This window comes from Lolium rigidum, chromosome 1 (genome assembly GCF_022539505.1).
Source record: "Lolium rigidum isolate FL_2022 chromosome 1, APGP_CSIRO_Lrig_0.1, whole genome shotgun sequence".
In the NCBI taxonomy this organism is placed as follows: domain Eukaryota; kingdom Viridiplantae; phylum Streptophyta; class Magnoliopsida; order Poales; family Poaceae; genus Lolium; species Lolium rigidum.
Genome location: NC_061508.1, coordinates 354008414 through 354028545, shown reverse-complemented (window position 1 = coordinate 354028545; position 20132 = coordinate 354008414). Strand labels below are relative to the sequence as shown.

General features: G+C 41.9%; 1 long non-coding RNA gene across 6 annotated transcripts; it reads left to right on the top strand.

Moving 5' to 3' along the window:
• The first annotated feature begins 1994 nt into the window (after window positions 1-1994).
• Window positions 1995-11130, top strand: LOC124702158. 6 transcript variants are annotated; one of them, XR_007002363.1, is made up of 9 exons: window positions 1997-2158; window positions 2962-3274; window positions 3746-7222; window positions 7308-7377; window positions 7604-7683; window positions 8924-9009; window positions 9360-9454; window positions 9598-9644; window positions 10821-11130. It is a non-coding gene; the product is annotated as an uncharacterized LOC124702158 (long non-coding RNA). The 6 variants fall into 6 exon arrangements; XR_007002366.1 differs by lacking the exon at window positions 9360-9454 and having other exon boundaries at window positions 2003-2158; window positions 3746-3825; window positions 7070-7222; XR_007002364.1 differs by lacking the exon at window positions 9360-9454 and having other exon boundaries at window positions 1995-2158; window positions 2962-3825; window positions 7070-7222.
• The last annotated feature ends 9002 nt before the right edge of the window (window positions 11131-20132 follow it).

Here is a 20132-nt window from a genome sequence, read left to right as displayed (position 1 = left end):
ATATATTCAAAATGTTCATTTTCTAGAAAAAATATATGTGAAACAACAGAAGGTAAAAAAGAAAGGGGAGAAAAGCTAATGGGCCGGCCCAGCACCCCCGCCTTGGGTCTGCGGCGCCTTCTTGCTGCCGTCCTTCTCGACATATAGCGCGGTGAACCCTATATGCCGACTAGGTCATCAGTTACCACCCGAACATGCGGTATGGACCGGCCTAGTTGGCCCATTTTGCGTTTTTGTTTTTTGTTTTTTGTTTTTATTTTTTATTTTTTGTTTTGTATTTTTTCTATTTATTTTTTCTTTCTTAAAGATTTTAATAATATTTAAATTTGAAAATGTGTTTAGTTTTTTAAATGTTAAAATTTGAAAAATGATTAAAACAAAAAAATCAAAACTAAATAAATGTTTAATGTTTTTAAAATATTCAGATTAATCACGGGAGCCATTCCAGATCTATTCACAATGGAAAATATCATACACTAGTTTAATACATACGATACTAGGTTATGATACCACCCCTACAATGCATAATATTATATGGTAATATCATAATTTTATCATATTTAATATTTTGTAAAATCTTAACGCAGATTTAATCAACGTAGTCTGAGTCGGGATTCGGAGTCGGATCGATTTTCGTCAGGCAGAATCGAGTCATAGTATCGAATCGTAGAATCTGGGATCCTACCATACTTACTCAGAGAAGATCTTTTTATCACACATAAAGTTTGTGTAATAGTATAATGGGGATAAAAATTATAATACATCAAGTTTATAGCAATAATGTTCTAGCAATAGATCATTTGAGTAGGTCAATAAAGGGTAGTAAAGCAAGTGAAAAGGGCTTGGGATGTTTAAGTAGTATCCTTGTATGGCTTTGCAGATGGGAAAAACAATGATTTAGTAGAATCAAAAAAAAATCCATAAAAGGGATCGAGATTCTACATTATTCTAAAGGATTCTATAATTAGGATCGGGACTCAATATGGATTCTACGCGATTGGGATTCATAGTTGGATTTGGATCGATACGGTTATGTAAGATCGTCAAATCGTAGGATTCTAGTAGTAGGATCGGGATTCTAACTACATTAGATTTAATACATTTTGTATTTATTATTTAATTTGCTAGTTATACATGCTATCATACACTATCTATATCTCCAAAACCTCACTAGAGGGTCATTTAAGTTGTCTATCTCAACATGCAAGTTATCCACATCATTCATTCTATTAGCCATCCAATTGTCCATGTCATCCTCCACTAACATTCATTAATACTCTACACGCAAGTCACATCATCTATTTTTTAAGCCATCCAATTATCTACATCATCAACTTTTAGCTGCCAACTACATAACCATTTGAAGTCAGTTTTTTTAAATTAGCCTTTTAACTATTTACGCCAATTAAATTATGCATATTTCTACAAATAACATCCTATTTCAATCTTTTTGTTTTTACAAAATAGAGGTATCGGGAGAAATTCCTGTTTCAACGCCTCGCGGTATCCTTCTCCTATAATACTCACGTATCTGCATACTAGTATTAATTGAAGCCTGGCATGGTAGTAGTGGTACTCACATTCATTGTGGCTAGTCGTGGGAATCATTCCGACCGGATCGCCGGACCTCATTCTCTTCTCGTCTGTTGTCTCGTTCCCAACCTCACGCACGCACCCGACCAGGCCGCCGCCGCTGCTCCCACTCGCTGCCCCGGCCGCTGCTCGCCTCCTCCAGCGCCACTGCCCGCTAGCCAAGCTCCGCCGCCTTCCCCTCTTCTAGTTCCCCGCTGCTATGGCGTTTGCCGCAGCCCGCCCGCACGGCTACGCGAAAACCCTAGCCTTGCGGCACGGCGCCGCGCCGTCGCGCCTCCGGCTGCCTTCCTTCCGTCGAGCAGACCTCCTCGAGCTCCTTCCACCATACCGACATCGACGTTCACCCCCAGGACCCCCGCGTCGGCCACGCCGTCTCGGTCTCCCCTGAACGCTCACGCCGCTCTGCTCCAGGCTACGCGGTGGTGCGATGGTGCTGCTTCTGCCGGCCTGACCGGGATGGCCATTGTCTCCGGCACCTCGGTGCGGTGGTAGGCTGCGGCTAGCCTTGCTCCCCTCCTTGGGCTCCTTCGACTACGCCGTCTCCCTCGACTACATCATCGGTCAGGTAATCCCCCGGTTCTCCCCTGCTCTCTCTCTCATGTCCTGTGGTGTGTATGTAGTCTGTCCATGGTTTGTTCTTGCTTTAGGACTGCAGTGATTATCTCCTGAACACGTGCTAGTTTGCGCTGTAGGATTTCTGGTGCTGCTGATGGTTCTCCTGATGAACAGGTGTATGTTGTGTCGACTTATGCTGGTGGTAGTTGTGATGTTGTAGTTAAGTGCTGGTGTCAGGTCTGGGACCTGAAGCTTACTTTTAGAAGAATTTTTTCTCCTTATATGCAGAAATGGTATGAGTTAGAGAGTATTGCTACAAGTGTTTCCTTTTTAGATGATACTGATCCCCTTATTTGGCAGTATGAAAGTTCTGGAGATTACTCTACTGCTTCTCTTTATGCCATCATAAATTTTGGTGGAGTTACTCCCATTTTTATCCCTGCTGTCTGGTAATTGATAGTTCCTCCTAGAGTTAATGCCTTTCTTTGGCTTTTATCCTAAAATAAGCTGACGAATATAGATAATCTGCTAAAAAGAAAGATGAACATACCTGAATGCTGTATTTTCTGCGCTGGAAAAGAAAGTATTGACCACTTGTTTTTCCAGTGTATTGTAGCTAATCAAATCTGGCATATTGTTTCTGATTACTTCAGCATCCCTTTGGGGTCTGATAACCTTTCAATTGCTAGATTTTGGGTTGCAAATACAAAGCATTCAGTTCTAAATTCTGTATGTGCTGCTACTCTTTGCTGTATTTCGAAATTTGGAAATGAGATGATCTTTAACGGTCAACCATGGCTGAATTTGCACCAGATTCTGTGGATGATTCTGCTTTAAGTCAAGAGATGGCGGATTATCTTCAAGGACCAGATGCAAGCAACCGTGGGCTGGTTCTGGGAGCATGTATCGCTGATCCTGTCGAAGAACTTCTTGCTACAAAGTGGCTGATGCGTGGGGATTGCTTCCCCGGTACCCCTGTCGCTATTCCTGATGATCACATCCCTTCCTCTCCAGTGGCGAAGAAGCCAGCCATGTAGGGGACCTGGACCACTCCCACTTTGACCCTGGAGGCTGCTGCCCTCATCTCCCGAGTCTAAGAAAGCTCTCTCTTCTGCATTGTTTAGAGGTTTGGTAGCCGGTGTCGATGCACTGTTGGCTTTGATAAAACACAAAACTTGGCTACCAGCATTTTTTTTTCAGTTTCTCATCCTGCTTTTGAACATGCTTGCATACTGTAAAAGACCCCGGGATCCAAAATAAAGTGCTGTTGGAGTGGTCCTGGTTATTCTAATGGTTAAGACTGCTGGTCTTAAACTTGACTCGTTCATATTTTAGTGCTGTTCTTAGTTCCTATGATTAAGCATAAGTAAATGCTCAAGAGTGACTTGCTGTTGCTGCCCTATTTAGTTCAGCTGACTGGTAGCCACTGGTTATGGTATTTTACTTGTTATGCTTCATATTCCTGAGAAGAAAATAATGTGTACTGCTGCAATAAAAAATGCTTTTATCTACCTTAAGAACACATGTTCTAGTCATTTAGTGCATTGTGCATCTATAATATCTGTATTTTATGACTTGCATCTTTTCTGTTGTGTAGCTTCTAAAGCACCATCCTGGACAAATGGTAGGATAAAATCATTTCTACATCATAACTGCAGGAATCAATCTGTTGATGAGGTATGTGCTGAACAACTGGTTCAGTAATTTTTTTCTGTATTGATATTATTCACCTACTTGTTACAGTTTTTTATAAGTAATGTTCATCTACTTTTCTTTCCATAGTGGTTTTTAACTTCTTAACCCAGTATAGATTTAGATTCTCATAGTTATTCTATTGGACTCAGTACCTGACAGTTTATCGATCTTAATGGGGATGATTCTGGTGTGCACTTGTTAAATTCAGTCTTTCTACACTTAAGCATATTACCACTTGTCACGTCCACTTGTCGGGTGGGCAGAGAAAGTTGCTGGCAGAGTGCATAAAATGATAACATTTGTAGCAAAGTCACTCTAAATCAGGGATGGGGGATGACTATGTTACATTAAATTAACTACACAAAATTGTGGTTAGAAGGATTTTTTTTTAACTTTAACTTTGCTTGCCTCTACTTGTAAGATGAATGAATAGGGAACATTGGAAACATTTAGGGTCGAAAAAAGAATAATGTATACCCTAATTCTTGTTTCCCTTTTGTTTTACTATACATTCGTAATTGTTTAATCTGCTCCATCCTCTTCCCAATAAATACATTTTCCCTCATTTTCCAGTTCTTCTAATTCATTGTAGATTATACTTTTTGAATCCTCACACAAATATATTGATTGTTTGTTCTTGATTCACGGGCTTGGAGAATGGCCTATTTCGTTTCCATCTTATGTTTTTTCCATTCAATAATATCAGAGCATGGTATGCAACTGCAGGCCTCCTAAAGATGGCCCAATGGGCCGTAGGGATGTCTGTTTGAACAGAATGCTCAGTATTGAATGCGAAAAACGTATTCTCGCTGTTCTCCTTTAGTGTACATCTTAGACTGAAATTTTGTTCCATATTAGTCTATATTTTAACTTTGTAATCAACAACACAGAAAACGAAGCAGTCCTACTCTCTCTATTGGATGTCATTGATTTTAATGCAGCTTGGATTGGTTGAAAGTAGTAGCATTATATGACTTGCTAATTGGTCTTAAAATCTGTAGAATGTAGACTAAAAGAGATTGGAGGGAGTACAGTCCATGTGGGGATCAATGTTTTAATCAACAATTCATTTTTATGCCTTTTCTATGTTCAATGCATGCTTTCTGTCTACATTGGTTTTGATCTTATAAAATACGGGGAACAGTCAATACAGGCTATTGATTGCAATTGCGAGAAGAAGTATCCGAAGGATGGTTCCTTATTGAATATAGTGGTGAGGTACCAGTTCAGACTGCTTACGTTACGTCCTCTATTTTCCCCTCTTTTCGTCTCTTCGTGGTGATCGTATTATGGGATAGGGGGTGCATGACTGCATGTGTGGTGTTTCTCCCACCTACGTTGGGTGCATGACTGCATGTCCTATTCCTGTAGGTGGTAGTGGTACTCTCCCACATAGTGGGTGTCTGGTGTTGCTGATACCATGGCGCTGATCCCACAGAAGTGTTTTCATTTGTAGATGTCTTGCTAATACCCTGTTTTAATAAACTTATTTGTGTTAGCTTTAGCTGTTTGTAATGTTTAGGTTCATGTTGAGGCTCATTTTTACCACATATTTGATTCTAGCAAATGGAAAATGATTCAAAACAATCAATCCTTTCATGCTGCCATCATACCAATCAATCCTTTCGAGTCCTGGCTTTCGCAATTTATCCTAAAATTATTGTTGCCCCCTCGGAGTCCTTGTATAGGCACGTATAGGCCTGTTGAGCCTGCCTCTGACTCTACACGTGTTGTCATGTCCTACTAATTATTAGAGTTTTTGGAGAAGACTCCCAACAAAATCGATGAATTGAGGGCTCCAAATGTGATTATTAGATCAACACCTAGCTCTGATTTTGGGAGCAGCGTTGTACCTGATTTCCATGCTAAGAAGAAAAACAGTCTAAAACATCATAGAAATGTAAAACCACCATGTCGTACTGCCAATGAGCATACTCTGGGAGGTAAAACCTTGTTGCGAAATGTGTCTTTTTTTGCCGCTTGACATGATAGTTTTAATGATTTCCGATGTCTCACCTTATCTGCAGTTAGAAGGGAGACTAAACTGTTCTGACTTGGACTGAATATTTGGACTTAATATCTTACAAATGGCTTGTTATGGTGACTTGCAGTAATTAGTATATGCTAAATTGAAAACAACATACTCCCTCTGTTTCACTGTATCTGTCCTCAGCCGCCATGCACATGGACCTATAAAATAATCAACTAGGTTCAAAATAAACCATTGTTTCCCTGATCAAAGTAAGGGAACATATTCAATCTACATGCTACTTCGCTGCACATTTACTATACCAACTTCAGTACATGCATAGATTCATCTTAACTGGTTCTTCATGCAGATGAAATCATCAATTCTTCATGCATTCTTTTGCGCTATAGTAGTGCAGTATTAAACGAATTTTGTCTGGCACTTTAAGTAGCCTCATAGGTGCAGATGTGCTGTAGACCAAATGCCCCTTTTGCATGGAACATGGCTTCTTGAAGTGGGAGATGATTGGAAACACAAATAGTCGGCTATTGTTAGGGGTATAAGAGGGAAAATGATACAGTACCAAAATACTCGCTCCGTCTCATGAAAGTTGTCTTAGATTTGTCAAAATTTGGATGTATCTAGACACTATTCAGTATGTAGATACATCTAAATTTAAATCTCAGACAAGTTTCATCAGACGGAGGGAGTACATGGTTTTAATGCATGGACAGATATATTGAAACAGAGTTTCCCAGGGCAATATTTTTCTTCTATATTAATGTATATACATAAAGCACTCCTGTACAGTCCTGGAAGAAAAAGTTCCCCGAGACCGAGGACACATAGTGGAACATAGGGAATAGTTAGACATGCTGCAGTTTGACGAAAGCTGGGAAGGTGCTAACATGTCTTCAGTACAAAAGCTGAAGTACAGACTGTGTAAAACAGTACTTATGATTGTTTGATCTTAGGATTCTTTAACCTTCTTAGGTTCTAAATGCTTCTTCATTGCTTGAACTTGAAAGGCTCTACCTTTTATAGTACACATATTTGTTCTAGGATTGTAAAACATTACTTATACATGGCAAGGCATTGTTTGGACTTGAAAAAGGCTCTACCTTTTATAGTGCAAATATTTGTTTCTGTTATATGGTTATGCCCTTGTCAACGTGTTATAACTAGTGATCCAAACAATGTATATTTTTAAACCGGATTCAACAAATGAATATTTGAGATTTCTGCTTATGACCAAAGCCAAAAGTGTTGCGGTGGAACATCTAAAAGGTTGGTTAGCAGTTGCCAATTGGCGTGCCTAGCACATTTGTATAAGGGATCTTGCATTGATCCATGAAGCACTTCTACAAACAAAATCACGAGCTCTCCTCTTGGATACCAATAACATGAATGGTATATTTCCTTGCCTTTCTGCAACTTTCTCTATGAAAGATAATCTTTTATAACTACTAGCTGATTTTTTTATGTTCCATGATAGGATTGTAAATGCTTCATAATGATATAAAGCAGAATAGAGACCACTTCCTTCAAAGACGGAAGCTCTGAAGGTTTGACACTGGTTTGATTTTATCCATTACTATAATCATCCTACTGTATGGTTTCAATGGTAATCACGATATATTTATATGAAACTGTGACCGTTGTGGTGTCCCATTACTTGGTGTTTTTTTGCTGCACATTTCTTTTGAGAATCACTTTTTTTTCACAGCATTGTAAAATAGAGCTTTATTATTCCATCACTTTGTCCTTATGAACAGTAGCATCTTTCTGCAGGTATTGAAGTTTCTAGCTTTGAGGGGAATCTTGTCAGCTGAAAAAATAAATGAGGACACTCTATGTGCTGGAATGGGAAGGTTAGATTGCTCAAATTTTTAATTTCTTATTCTACTTTATTAAATACAAATTAAATAATTTTATATCTGGTTGGACCCTTTTTAGGACTTTCCTTTCTATTTTGCTTTGTGTAATGACTTCTTATTCTAGACTACTATATAGGATTTCCCCGAAGATAGTAATTGAGTTATTTCTTTTGTATGTTACATAATTGAAATATCCGGTTTCCTAAAACATCTTGTGTATGGCCTTGTAAATGCTTATGTCTGAAGTCCTGTTAGACCTATTTCTAACCATGCCTTGCGTGAACCATATGCAAGTAAAGCTTATATGACTTGATACGAGTCATGAGTGAGTTATTGATTTACAGCTATATGTAGTTACAGGTTTTTGGTGCTGGGTAACCCTTGACCTTGCAGTCTTTTGCTAAGCCTTGGCCGGTGGATAATATCATAATGCGCCAGAGAAAAATCTGAATTTCCCTCATAGCTTTTATATTTTGCACTTATTGCCTTTGCGGTTCATGAATCGGTGCTGGATTGTGTGGTCAGTTGTAAACTGATAGCAATGAAAAACATGCAGCCTCTGTTGGCTAGTGATTCATGTGAATATATTACGGTCTAGCGGTGTGGTACTGACACATGTTAGATTGAGATGCATGTTTTGTATATACACTTGAATGCTTCTATGCCTCTGCTTCCTTCACCATGCTGTCTATTGGCTATTGATTCTGTTGCTGTTACTTGTTTTTATCATTATAAGTCAACGTTTATGATTAATTGGATGCATTGCTCTGTAATTGTTTATATAATTGTGAATAGGTTTTTTCATTGGTCAATATGTTTCTATGGCTGCTAAGCATCCTCTCGCCATAAATAATACTGAGTGCTAATTAGGAGCTAGTATTTATCATTCAAGTTGAAATAACTCACTTCTTGGTGCTATTACTTGCTTTCAGATACTCAAGTTAATGTTGTTTCTTTCAGACTAGTTGAAAATAGTTATTCTTCATTGAAAGAAGCTTTGGTACTGATAGTGGTTGAATGGTATTTTTGCATGGTAGATAGCCAGTCAAGTGAACAGTTCACTGATAAGTTGGTAGACGTACCATGCTGTTGTTGCTGCCTCACAAAACATAAGATTGATATTTAGTTCAATTTTAAGGCTAATGTTCTTTATCACGAGTTCAGCAATAGTTGTTTTCTTCAACTTGCACTTCTCATCTTGTTTATTTATTGCTTTATTTGCTCCAAAATTCAGGTTGACCAAGGGTAGATGCATGACTAGGCTGGCTGCATGCATGTCATGAAGTATCCTGACATGAGCAACAGAAGCGTGTCCTTCAGGTATGACATGAGCTATCGAATGCACATCTCATTTTACACTGAAGGAGAGCGTGGATCAACTCAGAGGACTAGAGCATTTACATACTTACTATACTAAACATTGGTTCTCATGGGCATGCAATTAGACAGCCTCTTACTTAGGGTTCTTCCTTCAAAATTGTTCGCCTTTACCTGGAAACTATGTTCTGCTGGACCTATGACTTGGAAACTATATTTTGCTGTATTCCTCACGTCATACATGCATTACTTGTATATGTAGATTAAAGATTATTTTGAATTCCGTATAGAACAAAAATCACATGCCCTTTTTTTCCTTCCACCCATATTGATCTTTTGCATTTGTCTGCCAGGTTTCCTTAACAAGGATTGAGCAAACTGCTTCTGAATCTATATGCATTCTTGTGATATTATTCTTGGCCTATTGATATTGCCAATAATGGCACAGGTTTTCGATAGCTTTCACACAACTGTTATGTTATTTTCAAAGCTTTTGCTTCGGAAGATGTCTGACATGATTTGTACCTCTGCCTACTTGCACTTTGTGAAGCTTTGTTTGCATAAAACTTAATTACCTTTTTATTGTTGCAGCTTCAGGGAGTCGATGTTTGAAGTTGACCCGGTATAGTGACAAACATGTAATGTACTAGTGACCATGCATGCTTTTCAACTTCTACTTTAGATATACATGTGTATGTTTTCTATTTGTAGAATGCATAGCTGATTCATGGACTAATGCATGAAAGTAGTCGACCTCTGGTGTAATTTTACATGTAGAATGAATAAATGTAATAATCTGGGACGGACGTTCCACTGTAAAAGAATAACATAGATTAGCGGATATCAATGAAAGTCGTTATATAAAAGAAGAGTGTAGTGGATGTTAGCATGCTCGTGATTTTTGTGTTCACAAACCGTTTAGGTTTCAGTTCCCCAATTATGTCCTGGCTTTATAATAGGGGGGTTGAATTTTTGGTTGGTTGAGGATTGTGTAGCATTTTCTTAAGGGGGCATCTGTGGCTTGTGTAGTTCAACTCACCACAATCTTGCAATATCTACCAATGGGGTTAAATATTTTTACAGGTCGATATTAGGATGTTTTGAATCCATGTGCTCACAATATTCATTTCCAGTTGTTTGAGTTGCGTCCCCTTTTCTGTCTGTCCCTGATTTATTCTTACCTTCAGGTTGTGTATGATCAAAGCAACTGCACCTATATGTCTCTAGTTGATTCTGATGGCGTACAACCATACACAAACAAAAAGGAAGGCATCTTTTTTGTGGGGATCCTTTTTTAATAAAAAAATGTTTATTCTAGATCAAGAGACCATCCGATATAGGGTACCCTAACTGTGTGGTATCATCTCAGTTGCGCATCTCACATCCCAGGTGAAAGTGGCTAGTACCACTTGTGCACCTGATGTCTTTCTCTTTTACGAGGCTAGCTCTCCTTTGACCGTTGACTAACTTCAATCTTGGTTGAATGACATCACCTGTGTTGTAAATATAAAATTTCACTTGCACCCATTGTGCAACTGAAGAAAACTGTTACTTTTTCATTGCACCCAGTGGTACCATCTCAGTTTTTTTTTGTTTAACAGTTTTGTTAGTTGTTCATCACTTATATGAGTGGTGCTCTTGTTTCACTTGCTGTCATGACATGTTAGTATATGAAGACTTGTGATTATCACTTCACTTATTGAACATGCGTTGTGCCTGCCATGTTGATGCTTGGCATAACCTAGTGTATCTTGTTTGTGTGTTGAGTTTCTTGTACTGTGGAGGTGACTCTTTCTTTGTTTGCTGTCGTGCAGGTGATGGATGAGGCGAGAGTTTGTTCCGCCAGTGGGATCGACGCTGGACGGAGCAGCAGATTATCGTGGTGTTGGTGAAGGGGTGGAGTGATGCGGCCCTGATTCAGCGGCAGCAGGCCGGGCTCGTGCCCTGATTACGGAGCAAGTTTTTGTGGAGGGTAGGCGAAGAGGGCGCGCGGTCACGGGTGGCATTCGAGGAGGACGGCCTAGATCATGGTGAATTATGTTTGATAGCGTGCCTGATGTAGTCAGGGTATCCTCTATGCAGTTTTGATCATTCCAACTGGATGACTGGATGTACGTGGCATGAACGTGACGATGAATTATTTTCAAAAGAAGTTTGTAGAGTGCCTGGTGCCCCAATCGAGTGATGGCATTTCTTGTGTGGAGTGGATGGACTGAGCGGTCTGTCGCCTAGTGTCCGCTGGGCTCTAAAGGTATGGGCCGAGCCCATCAGTCAGTCACTCCCGCGCTCAGCCTATCTTTTCATGTTTAGTCCCAGCCAATGCCGTTCCCGCCAAAAGTCACGCTCTGATAGATCGTACTAGTTCAGTCAGTTTCAAACAAATTCATTTTTCTCTTGAGACAAATTCAGACAAGAGAAGCGTATCCAGTCATGTAGTAGTAGTATCATTCCCTCACCCTTGATCATTTGAAATGTTCCAAGAGCGAGAGGAGGATTGTAGATCCAAAGGTGCGTGCGTTTTCAAAGGAATCACACATGACCGAAATGGCAAAAGAGCAGCAACGCAGCGTTTTCACTGCGGTAAATACGGGGGTCAAAAAGGAAGACGCTGGACTGGCTGTACAGGCCCAGGGGCAGCGCGGTCATTCCGCAGCGCCGCGGCGCACGTCCCTGGTCACTGACACGTCGGGTGAGGTCGAGCGTGGGCCCACGTGTCGGCGAGACAACGAGGAACAGCGAATCTTTTTTTTCCCACCACTGACCCGCTCGCTCGCTCGCTTCCTTCCCCTTCTTCTCCCTTCCGCCGCTGCGGAGCAGCCGAGACAGACACAGGCCTCCAAACCCCAGGAGGAGGCGGCGGCGGCGGCGGCGGAGGGAGCAGCGGCCAGGCCAACGGCGAGGCCATCCACGCCGGCGCGCTCGTCGGACCCTCCAGGACGAGGAAGGCGGCGGAGGGAGGCAGCCAAGGCGAGGCCATCGACGCCGTGCCGTGCCGTGCCGTGTCGTCACGCGCGCGCTCCTCGTTGGTTTTCCTCCCCGGCGGCCGGCGCAACTACCTCCCTCGCCCGCTGCGGAGCACCCGAGGCCATCCAAGTGCGACAAGGAAATACCCCAAGCGCCGCCGTACCAGGACGCGGCCGGGGGCCAAGGCGAGGCCGTCGATCCACGCCGCGCGCGCGCGCTCCTACTACCTTCTCCATCGTACGTTTTCCCCTGCTCACCCGCGCGCCCATCCCATGTAATGTACCCTGACCCTCTTCCTGCTTCCCTCGAATTCTGACTGCCTTTGATGCGCGCAGCTTCTTGGATTGGAGACCTGCACCTTGATCGCGCGTGACACAACGGAGAGGGCCGGCGACAGGATCTACCGTACTGCTGCTTCCCCAAAGGACTCCGCTTTCCCCAAAGGTAGTTGCTTGCTTTGCTTGCGACGCGCGCCCTTCCCGTCCCCCTCCTCGTCCTACTCCTCTCGAATTTTGAGTAACCTCTTATCGCCTTGATCGATCGATGCAGCTTCTTGGACCTGCGCGCACCTTGGTCGCGCGTGCCACCACGGAGGCCCGGTGACAGGCAGGCTCTACCACTTCCCAAGGACTCCACTTTCCCCAAAGGTAGTTGCTTGCTGCGACGCCCTCCCCTTCCCTCCCTCTGCTGGCCCCGCTCCACACGATTTCTCTCTCTGCTTCCCGCCCGCGGGAGGCGATTTCAGGGATCAGGGCAGGCTAATTACTAGTACTACCGTCTATGTCTTGCATTAATTTCATTCGTATTGATCAAACTGCTCAGCTTGTGCACCTACATGTACCACTAATGCTTTTCCATAATTGCAATTCGGGCATGATAATGGAAATGCAGCCCTGCCACATACATGGGATTATTTGGAGTACGTAGATGGCGACTGTCCAGTAGTACATAGGGCTGATTTACTTGTGCCTTGCCAATTGTAAGTTCAGAAATTAACGCTGGACATTCAGGCATTCGCAACTTGGACATTGTCCAGCAAAAAACGCGCGCGGCACAATTGCTCGCTCGCTAACCAGCCAGTTCTACAGATATGGGCAATTGGTCCATGTGTCCATCGCTTGAAACCATTGCTTTACCTGTATGTAGATATAATTGCGCAAGTTGGCACCCCGACAACCTGGCCCTTCTTCCTCTGAATGTATGTCCTCCATCAAAGTTCAGTTTTGCACCGGCTTGGTAGTTGGTAAGAAGCAGCACAGTTGGCTGCAATCCAACCAGCACCCTATAATCATTTCAAACTGTGTTAATACCTAACCTGTGGATATAGAACTCCCCTGGTCGTTTCCCTGCTGACAATGAACGTCAGAGCATAGACGATCCATTCGTAACTTTGTGCCTAGCCTTTTGTTTGTTAAATTTACAGCAACTCAAAATGATTTTTATTGCGCCTAGCCTTTTGTCTTCCTGCTTCTCTCGAATTTTGCGTAACCTCTTATCGCCTTTCATGCAGCTTCTTGGACCTGCACCTTGATCGTGTGCCACAACGGAGGGCCGGTGACAGGATCTACCATACTACGTCCCAAGGACTCCGCTTTCCCCAAAGGTAGTTGCTTGCTGCGATGCCCTTCCCGTGTCCCCTCCTCCCCCCTCCCCTCCCCTGGTGGCCCCGCCCCGTTCCACGATTTCTCTTTGAGCTTCCCGTGGGAGCGATTCTAGAGCGCAGGCTAATTACTACCGTCTGTGTCTTGCATTCATTTCATTCTTATTGATCAAAGTGCTCAACTTACATGTATGTACTACCAGTAATGCTTTTCCATAATTGCTTATCGGGCATGATGATGGAAATGCAGCCCTGCCACATACATGGGATTTGGAGTAGATGGCGACTGTCCAGTAGTACATAGAGGGCTGACTTTACTTGTGCCTTGCCGATTGTAAGTTCAGAAACTAGCGTTCAGTCATTCGCAACTTGGACTCGCACACTAACCAGCCCAGCTGCTGCTTCGGCCAGTTCTACAGATCGATGGGCAATTGGTCCATAGCTTGAAACCATTGCTTTACCTGTATACATCATTGCGCAAATTGGTACCCCTACAACCTGACCCTTCTCCCCCTGAATGTCCTGCATCATATACTGCATCAAAGTTCAGTTTCGCACACCCATGAGCCGGCATGCATGGTAAGAAGCAGCACAGTTGGCTGGAATCCAACCAGCACCCTCTAAGCTTTTGAAACTGTGTTAATACCTAATCTATGTATAGAACTCCCCTGGTTCCCTTGGTCGTTTCAATGCTGCAAATGAAAGTCAGACAATCCATTCGTAACATTGCATCTAGCCTTTTGTTTGTAAAATTCCAGCAACTTAAAATGATTTTCGCAACAAAAGGGGCCTTCTAGTATTTTATTGGAATGCATATCATAATTATGATATCAGCAGTGACAACCCAAGTGCAACCAAGGAGTGCCACGAACTTGTGCAGCATACTATTTTTTGAAGTAGGCTAATCAAAACATGTGTAGTATGTTTTATTTAAGCGGTGTTACTTATTTCAGTTCTTTGATAAAAAAAAGGAACCAACATTTTTCAGCTATGCCTCCTTTTGTGCCTCCGGACTCCTTGGCCAGACGGTTCGATCAAGCGTACAGGAGGCGTACATGGAGAAAAGTCCGGACATCCAATGGTGTGAAGGTCCTGCCGCCAGTACCGAATCAGATTGGACGTGAGTAATTGTAGATTGTTCAATTTGATATGTGCATTCGTACCTGCATTACCAATACGATCTATAATGTTTCGCTGCAGCGACATGCATTTATGTGGCACTTGTGGCATGGTTGGAGTCACATCTGAGGCTGCAAGGTATAATTGTTCGGCTATCATCAAAAGACCTGCAAGAGAAAGAGCAAGCGCTCATGACCGAACAGGAAGATAGAACTGCCCGATGTTTTGAGGCTCTTGGTTATCTGGGTGTCCGGAGTGAATTTGACTACGAGAATGAGGTAATTTCTCAATTTTTTTTTGTCCAGACACGATCTATATATTAGCACTCTCATGCCTTATGCTATTTTGGGGAATTTTTTAGTTATCGCTTCTGCTAGGTTCTTCATATATCAGTACATGCAGGATTGGGCAATTTGGCCAACTCACACACACAAACACTACTCGCGCACAGCCCAAACCATTGAACATGTCTCCATATCTTTAATGAAAGAAATGGCTCTGGTTTAGACTTTGGTTAATGTATTAAGTACTATGCATCTCAATCTCTTTACTAAATGAAATGCCTCTGGTTCAGACTTTTGTTAATGTATTAAGTACTATGCACCTTACATTTTCACGTTGACTTCTTTTTTCAGATATGGGATGGGATTGTGGTTTATGTGACTGGCATTGATAGATTCTTTTCACTGAACGAGCAAGCCATCAGGGGAGCGCTTCAATCAATGGAGAGGGGTCCATTGTTGCTCGTTTTCAACTGTGATGAGACCTATAAGTTGTATCTCACCAAATACGAATCAAAGCCCATCTTGAGCTATGCAAAGTACAAACATGAGGAGATCGAGTCACATGCAGCAAACGCAGTTGGTTACTGCATTGAAAACATTGTGCCAGCCTGGGAGTTCATGAATAGTTATGGTAAAATAGGTCCAACAAAAGGGTTTGGTAGAGTTCTGGCACAGAATGCTGTGCGTCTTGTTGGGATCAAGGCGATGAGAGTTGATTTTCCAAGAGGGAAGATAAACCCTAAGAGAAAACGAGAATACAAACATGACAAGAAGGAAACGAAGCGCCGGCTGAAGAAACGAAGACTAAAAAATCATTAGCTGCAGAAGATCATGGTGGATTAGTTGGAGAAGAGGGGGAACTGATGAAGTGGCCTAGGGAATTTGCTGCCAGTAGATCCTAGATTTTTCGGTGAGTCTGTTGATGTATGACCGTATCTGTCTAGTGTCTACTGCGTCAATAGTGTCTCTTTGTACTCTCTCAACATGTTTCGACGTTAACTGCATCAGCTTCCTGAGGAATACTTGTAACAAACTGCCTGCCAACAGATTTTCTGATAAAACTCTGTCTATTGTTTTTGCTGTTAACTCGTGTTTACAATCCTTGTTGTTGATGTTTCACGGAATGCCTGCTGGATAGTTTTACAGTTTACCAGATTGTTGAGTTTGAAATCTCTTTAGTGCTGGCATTTTAGTGCGGAAATCTCGACGTCCTTACTAAGCATGCCTGGACTGCTGGACAGTGTGCTGCGCGCAAAAGAAGGAAGTCGTCCCTGTCCACACTAAGTATCTAAATGACCAAAGAAACTCCTGCGAATGTTATATAGCATCAATTGTCCACACAGCTAGGGAAAGGAAAGGGGGCAGGAATAGCTTTCTATTGGGATGATCTGCTAGAAATAAAGGTGTTGTCGAGGGACCGAGATACTTTGATGTGTTGATAAACGATATCCCCAATGGATGTTAGTGGCGGGGAACGTTTGTGTACGCCTGTACGGTGAGTCGAAAAGTTAAGAGAGACACCATATGTGGACTGCTCTGAAGAAAATAACAATGGATGCTAATGTCCCATGGCTCATGATTGGTGACTTCAACGAAACCAAGTGGCAGCATGAGCACCTTTCAGAAACAAAAAGATCTGAAAAGAGAATGTCTGATTTTAGAAGTATGCTATCCTTCTGTGGTATGCAAGACATTTCCTATGCTGGCCCTCCTTGGACGTTTGATAACAAGCAAAAAGAGAAAAGAAATGTTAAAGCAAGGATAGACAGGGCCGTTGCTACACAAAGCTGGCTCACTCTTTTCCCTGACGCCAAGCTCACACATGTGATCTCTTCAAGATCTGATCACCTTCCTCTTTTGCTTGAGCTTGATAAGCAGAGTGGAAAAATGAAACCAAATGGCTGATGATTTCTTCAAAAAGTTGTACAAAAAAGATAAAGAAGTGTTCCCGGATGAGCTCCTAGAATGTTTGCACTCACCAATATCTCCTGAAATCAATGAGAAACTTTGCTCCGACTTCTCTGATGACGAGATTGGTGATGCCTTGTTCCAAATTGGCCCGTTAAAGGTGCCTGGACCAGACGGCATGCCGAGCAGGTTCTTCCAACGAAACTGGGCGGTTTTGAAACATGATGTGGTCAACGCTGTCAGGGAATTCTTCAGTCATGACACCATCCCCGAGGGTCTGAATGACACAATCATACTTCTCATCCATAAAGGTAACAACTCAGATGTAATATCCCAGGTTTAGAGGCAATAAAATGAGAGAACACCAAAGTGTGCATTTGCATTCATGCATAGAAAATCCGAGGAATATTCGCGCTTTCAAATAAAACTTGTCACAGTAACTAAAGTTTCACTCGACTTGCTGGAATTGAAGTAGATCATCAAGTCAAGCGCTATAAACTTCACTGTGATCTTTGCTAAAACCTTGTTTTGGGTAGACATAATTTGATCCATAGGTTGGATCAAAAGGAACTAGAACTACTACACAACACTATAAGTGAGGATCAAATACCAAATCCTATAAAGGATCATAGCATGGTATTCCTTACAACAACACATTCTTCCCTCTGCGAAGGGCCTTTCTTTTACTTTTATGTTGAGTCTTCATCTTCTAAGTTCATGCACCATTAAGAGAGCATAGTTGTCATTCTTAGTTTTATGTGCATGGTCCAAAAATTATTATTGATTGAATCATGAATGTGTTATTACTTGTTCTTAAATTATTTTTATTTAATCATCCTTTGAACTTTGAAGGTGCATGTCACTTCAAAAATTATTTGTTTGTTATCACTTACCTACTCGAGGATGAGCAGGAGTTAAGCTTGGGGATGTTGATACGTTGCAAACGTATCTATAATTTTTGATGCTCCATGCTTGTTCTACACCAATTCCTACATGTTTTATGCGCACTTTTATATACTTTTTAGCATTTTTTGGGGACTAACCTATTAACAAGTGCCGTAGTGCCAGTTCCTGTTTTCTGCTGTTTTTGTATTCCAGAAAAGTTATACAGCAAATATTCTCGGAATTGCACGGAACAAAATCCCAGTGTCTTATTTTTCTGTAACGAAGCTGGAGCCAGAAGGGGAGCAACAGGGAGCCAGCCAGGTGGCCAGACAGGGCCCAGGCGCGGCCAGCCCTTGGCCCGCGCCTGGCCTGTGTCTGGGCCCACCAGGGCTCCGTCGACTCCGCCTCTTCTCCCATATATTCTCCATATCGGGAAAACCCTGGAAACCAGACCTCCGTCCACGAAAAGTTCCGTAGCCGCCGTCATCACCGAAACCAAGTTTCGGGGGACAGAAGTCTCTGTTCCGGCACCCTGCCGGGACGGGGAAGTGCCCCCGGAGCCATCACCATCGACTCCACCGCCTCCATTTCGACTCCATGATGGTTTGTGAGTAGTTCCCGCAGGGACTATGAGTTCTTGGATGTAGCTAGATGGTACTCTCTCCCATGTGCTTCAATACAATGATCTCATGAGCTGCCTTACATGATTGAGATCCATATGATTTGATCGGTGTTGTGTTTGTTGGGATCCGATGTATTGATCATTATGTTCAGTATATCTTATAAGTTTGTGAAGTATTTGTTGCTCCAATATTGTTATGTTTAATGCTTGTCACTAGTGCACGAGTGGCATGATCTTAGATCTAGGCTCTATAATTGTTGCTTAGATTGTATCTGCAAATTGTATGCACATGTCATTGTCCGGAACCCGAGGCCCCAAAGTGACCTCGAATTGGGATAACCGGAGGGGGTGGCTTTGATATGAGGATCACATGTTTTCACCAAGTGTTAATGCTTTGCTCCGGTGCTCTATTAAAAGGAGTATCTTAATTACCAGTAGTTTCCCTTGAGGCCCCGCTGCAAACGGGCTGGTAGGACAAAAGATGTTATGCAAGTTTCTCATTGCGAGCACGTATGACTATATATGGAAAACATGCCTACGATATTAATAGACTGGATATTTTGTCTTAATGCTAAATTAAATTCTGTCAATTGCCCAGCTGTAATTTGTTCATCCAACACATGTTATCTGGAGAGTTACCACTAGTGCAGATAGTCGGGAACTCCGGTCTTTTATTTCATCATCATTGCTTTTTCAATCAACTGCGCGCTGGGATATTTTCCAGTATCATTGCCTCTGTGTTACTGCTACTGCTGTGTTACTATTGCTCTCATATTACTGCTGCATCACATTTCGCTGTCAACACGCCATCAAAGTAGTACCAACTATTTTCTGGCGTCGCATCATATTACCACTGCTTTCATATCACCCTGTTGCTAGTGCTTTTCTAGGTGCAGCTGAATTGACAACTCCGCTGTCAAAACTTATAAGTATTCTTTGGCTCCCCTTATGTCGAATCAACAAATTTAGGTTTTACTTCCCTCGAAGACTGTTGCGATCCCCTATACTTATGGGTCATCAGTAATCTAATGTTAGTAGCCAATAAAGATGTTATTATCTTTTTTTTGTTACAATCATGATGATTTATAAGTTTAATAGGTATCCAGAGTTGGGAAAAGACATTCATGCTCATGGCTGGGTGCCAAGCACCCCATACAGGAAAAAACAGTAATTCAATAAAAGTTAAAAATTCGAGTCCTTTCGAAAACCAAAGATGACCAAGTATTATACTTGTAAAAACAATATTTCGCGAAGGAGTTACTATCATTTTATCCTAGGTAAAAAATAAAAAATCAAGAAGGCTCATGTTGATGTACTATTCACGCTATATTCATCATAAATTTGTCTTCTTCGCCTAAGATATCATGGGAATCATTTCAAGCCAAATATTTATATACGAGTACAATACTTAATCATCTTTTATTTTTAGGAAGATTCATATTTTGCTTTCAATATTTGAAATTACTTTCTATTTGTTAAATCAATATGTTTTGGATGTTTTCGTCGAAATCCGCTGTCGCCTTAGTAGATGGAAAAGTAGCTCTCTCTTTACTCTTTTATCAGAATCTCGAAGCAAAACGGACGGTATCGAAAACACCCACACCCATACATGTAGGTAATAAAATATTTTCATTTATTTTGCTCTTTCGCAGCAACACGTGGGTATTTTGCTAGTATATCAAGATACTGTGATACATTTAAGTTTTAATTCTATAGAACGGAGCGACTAGATCTTATCTATGAT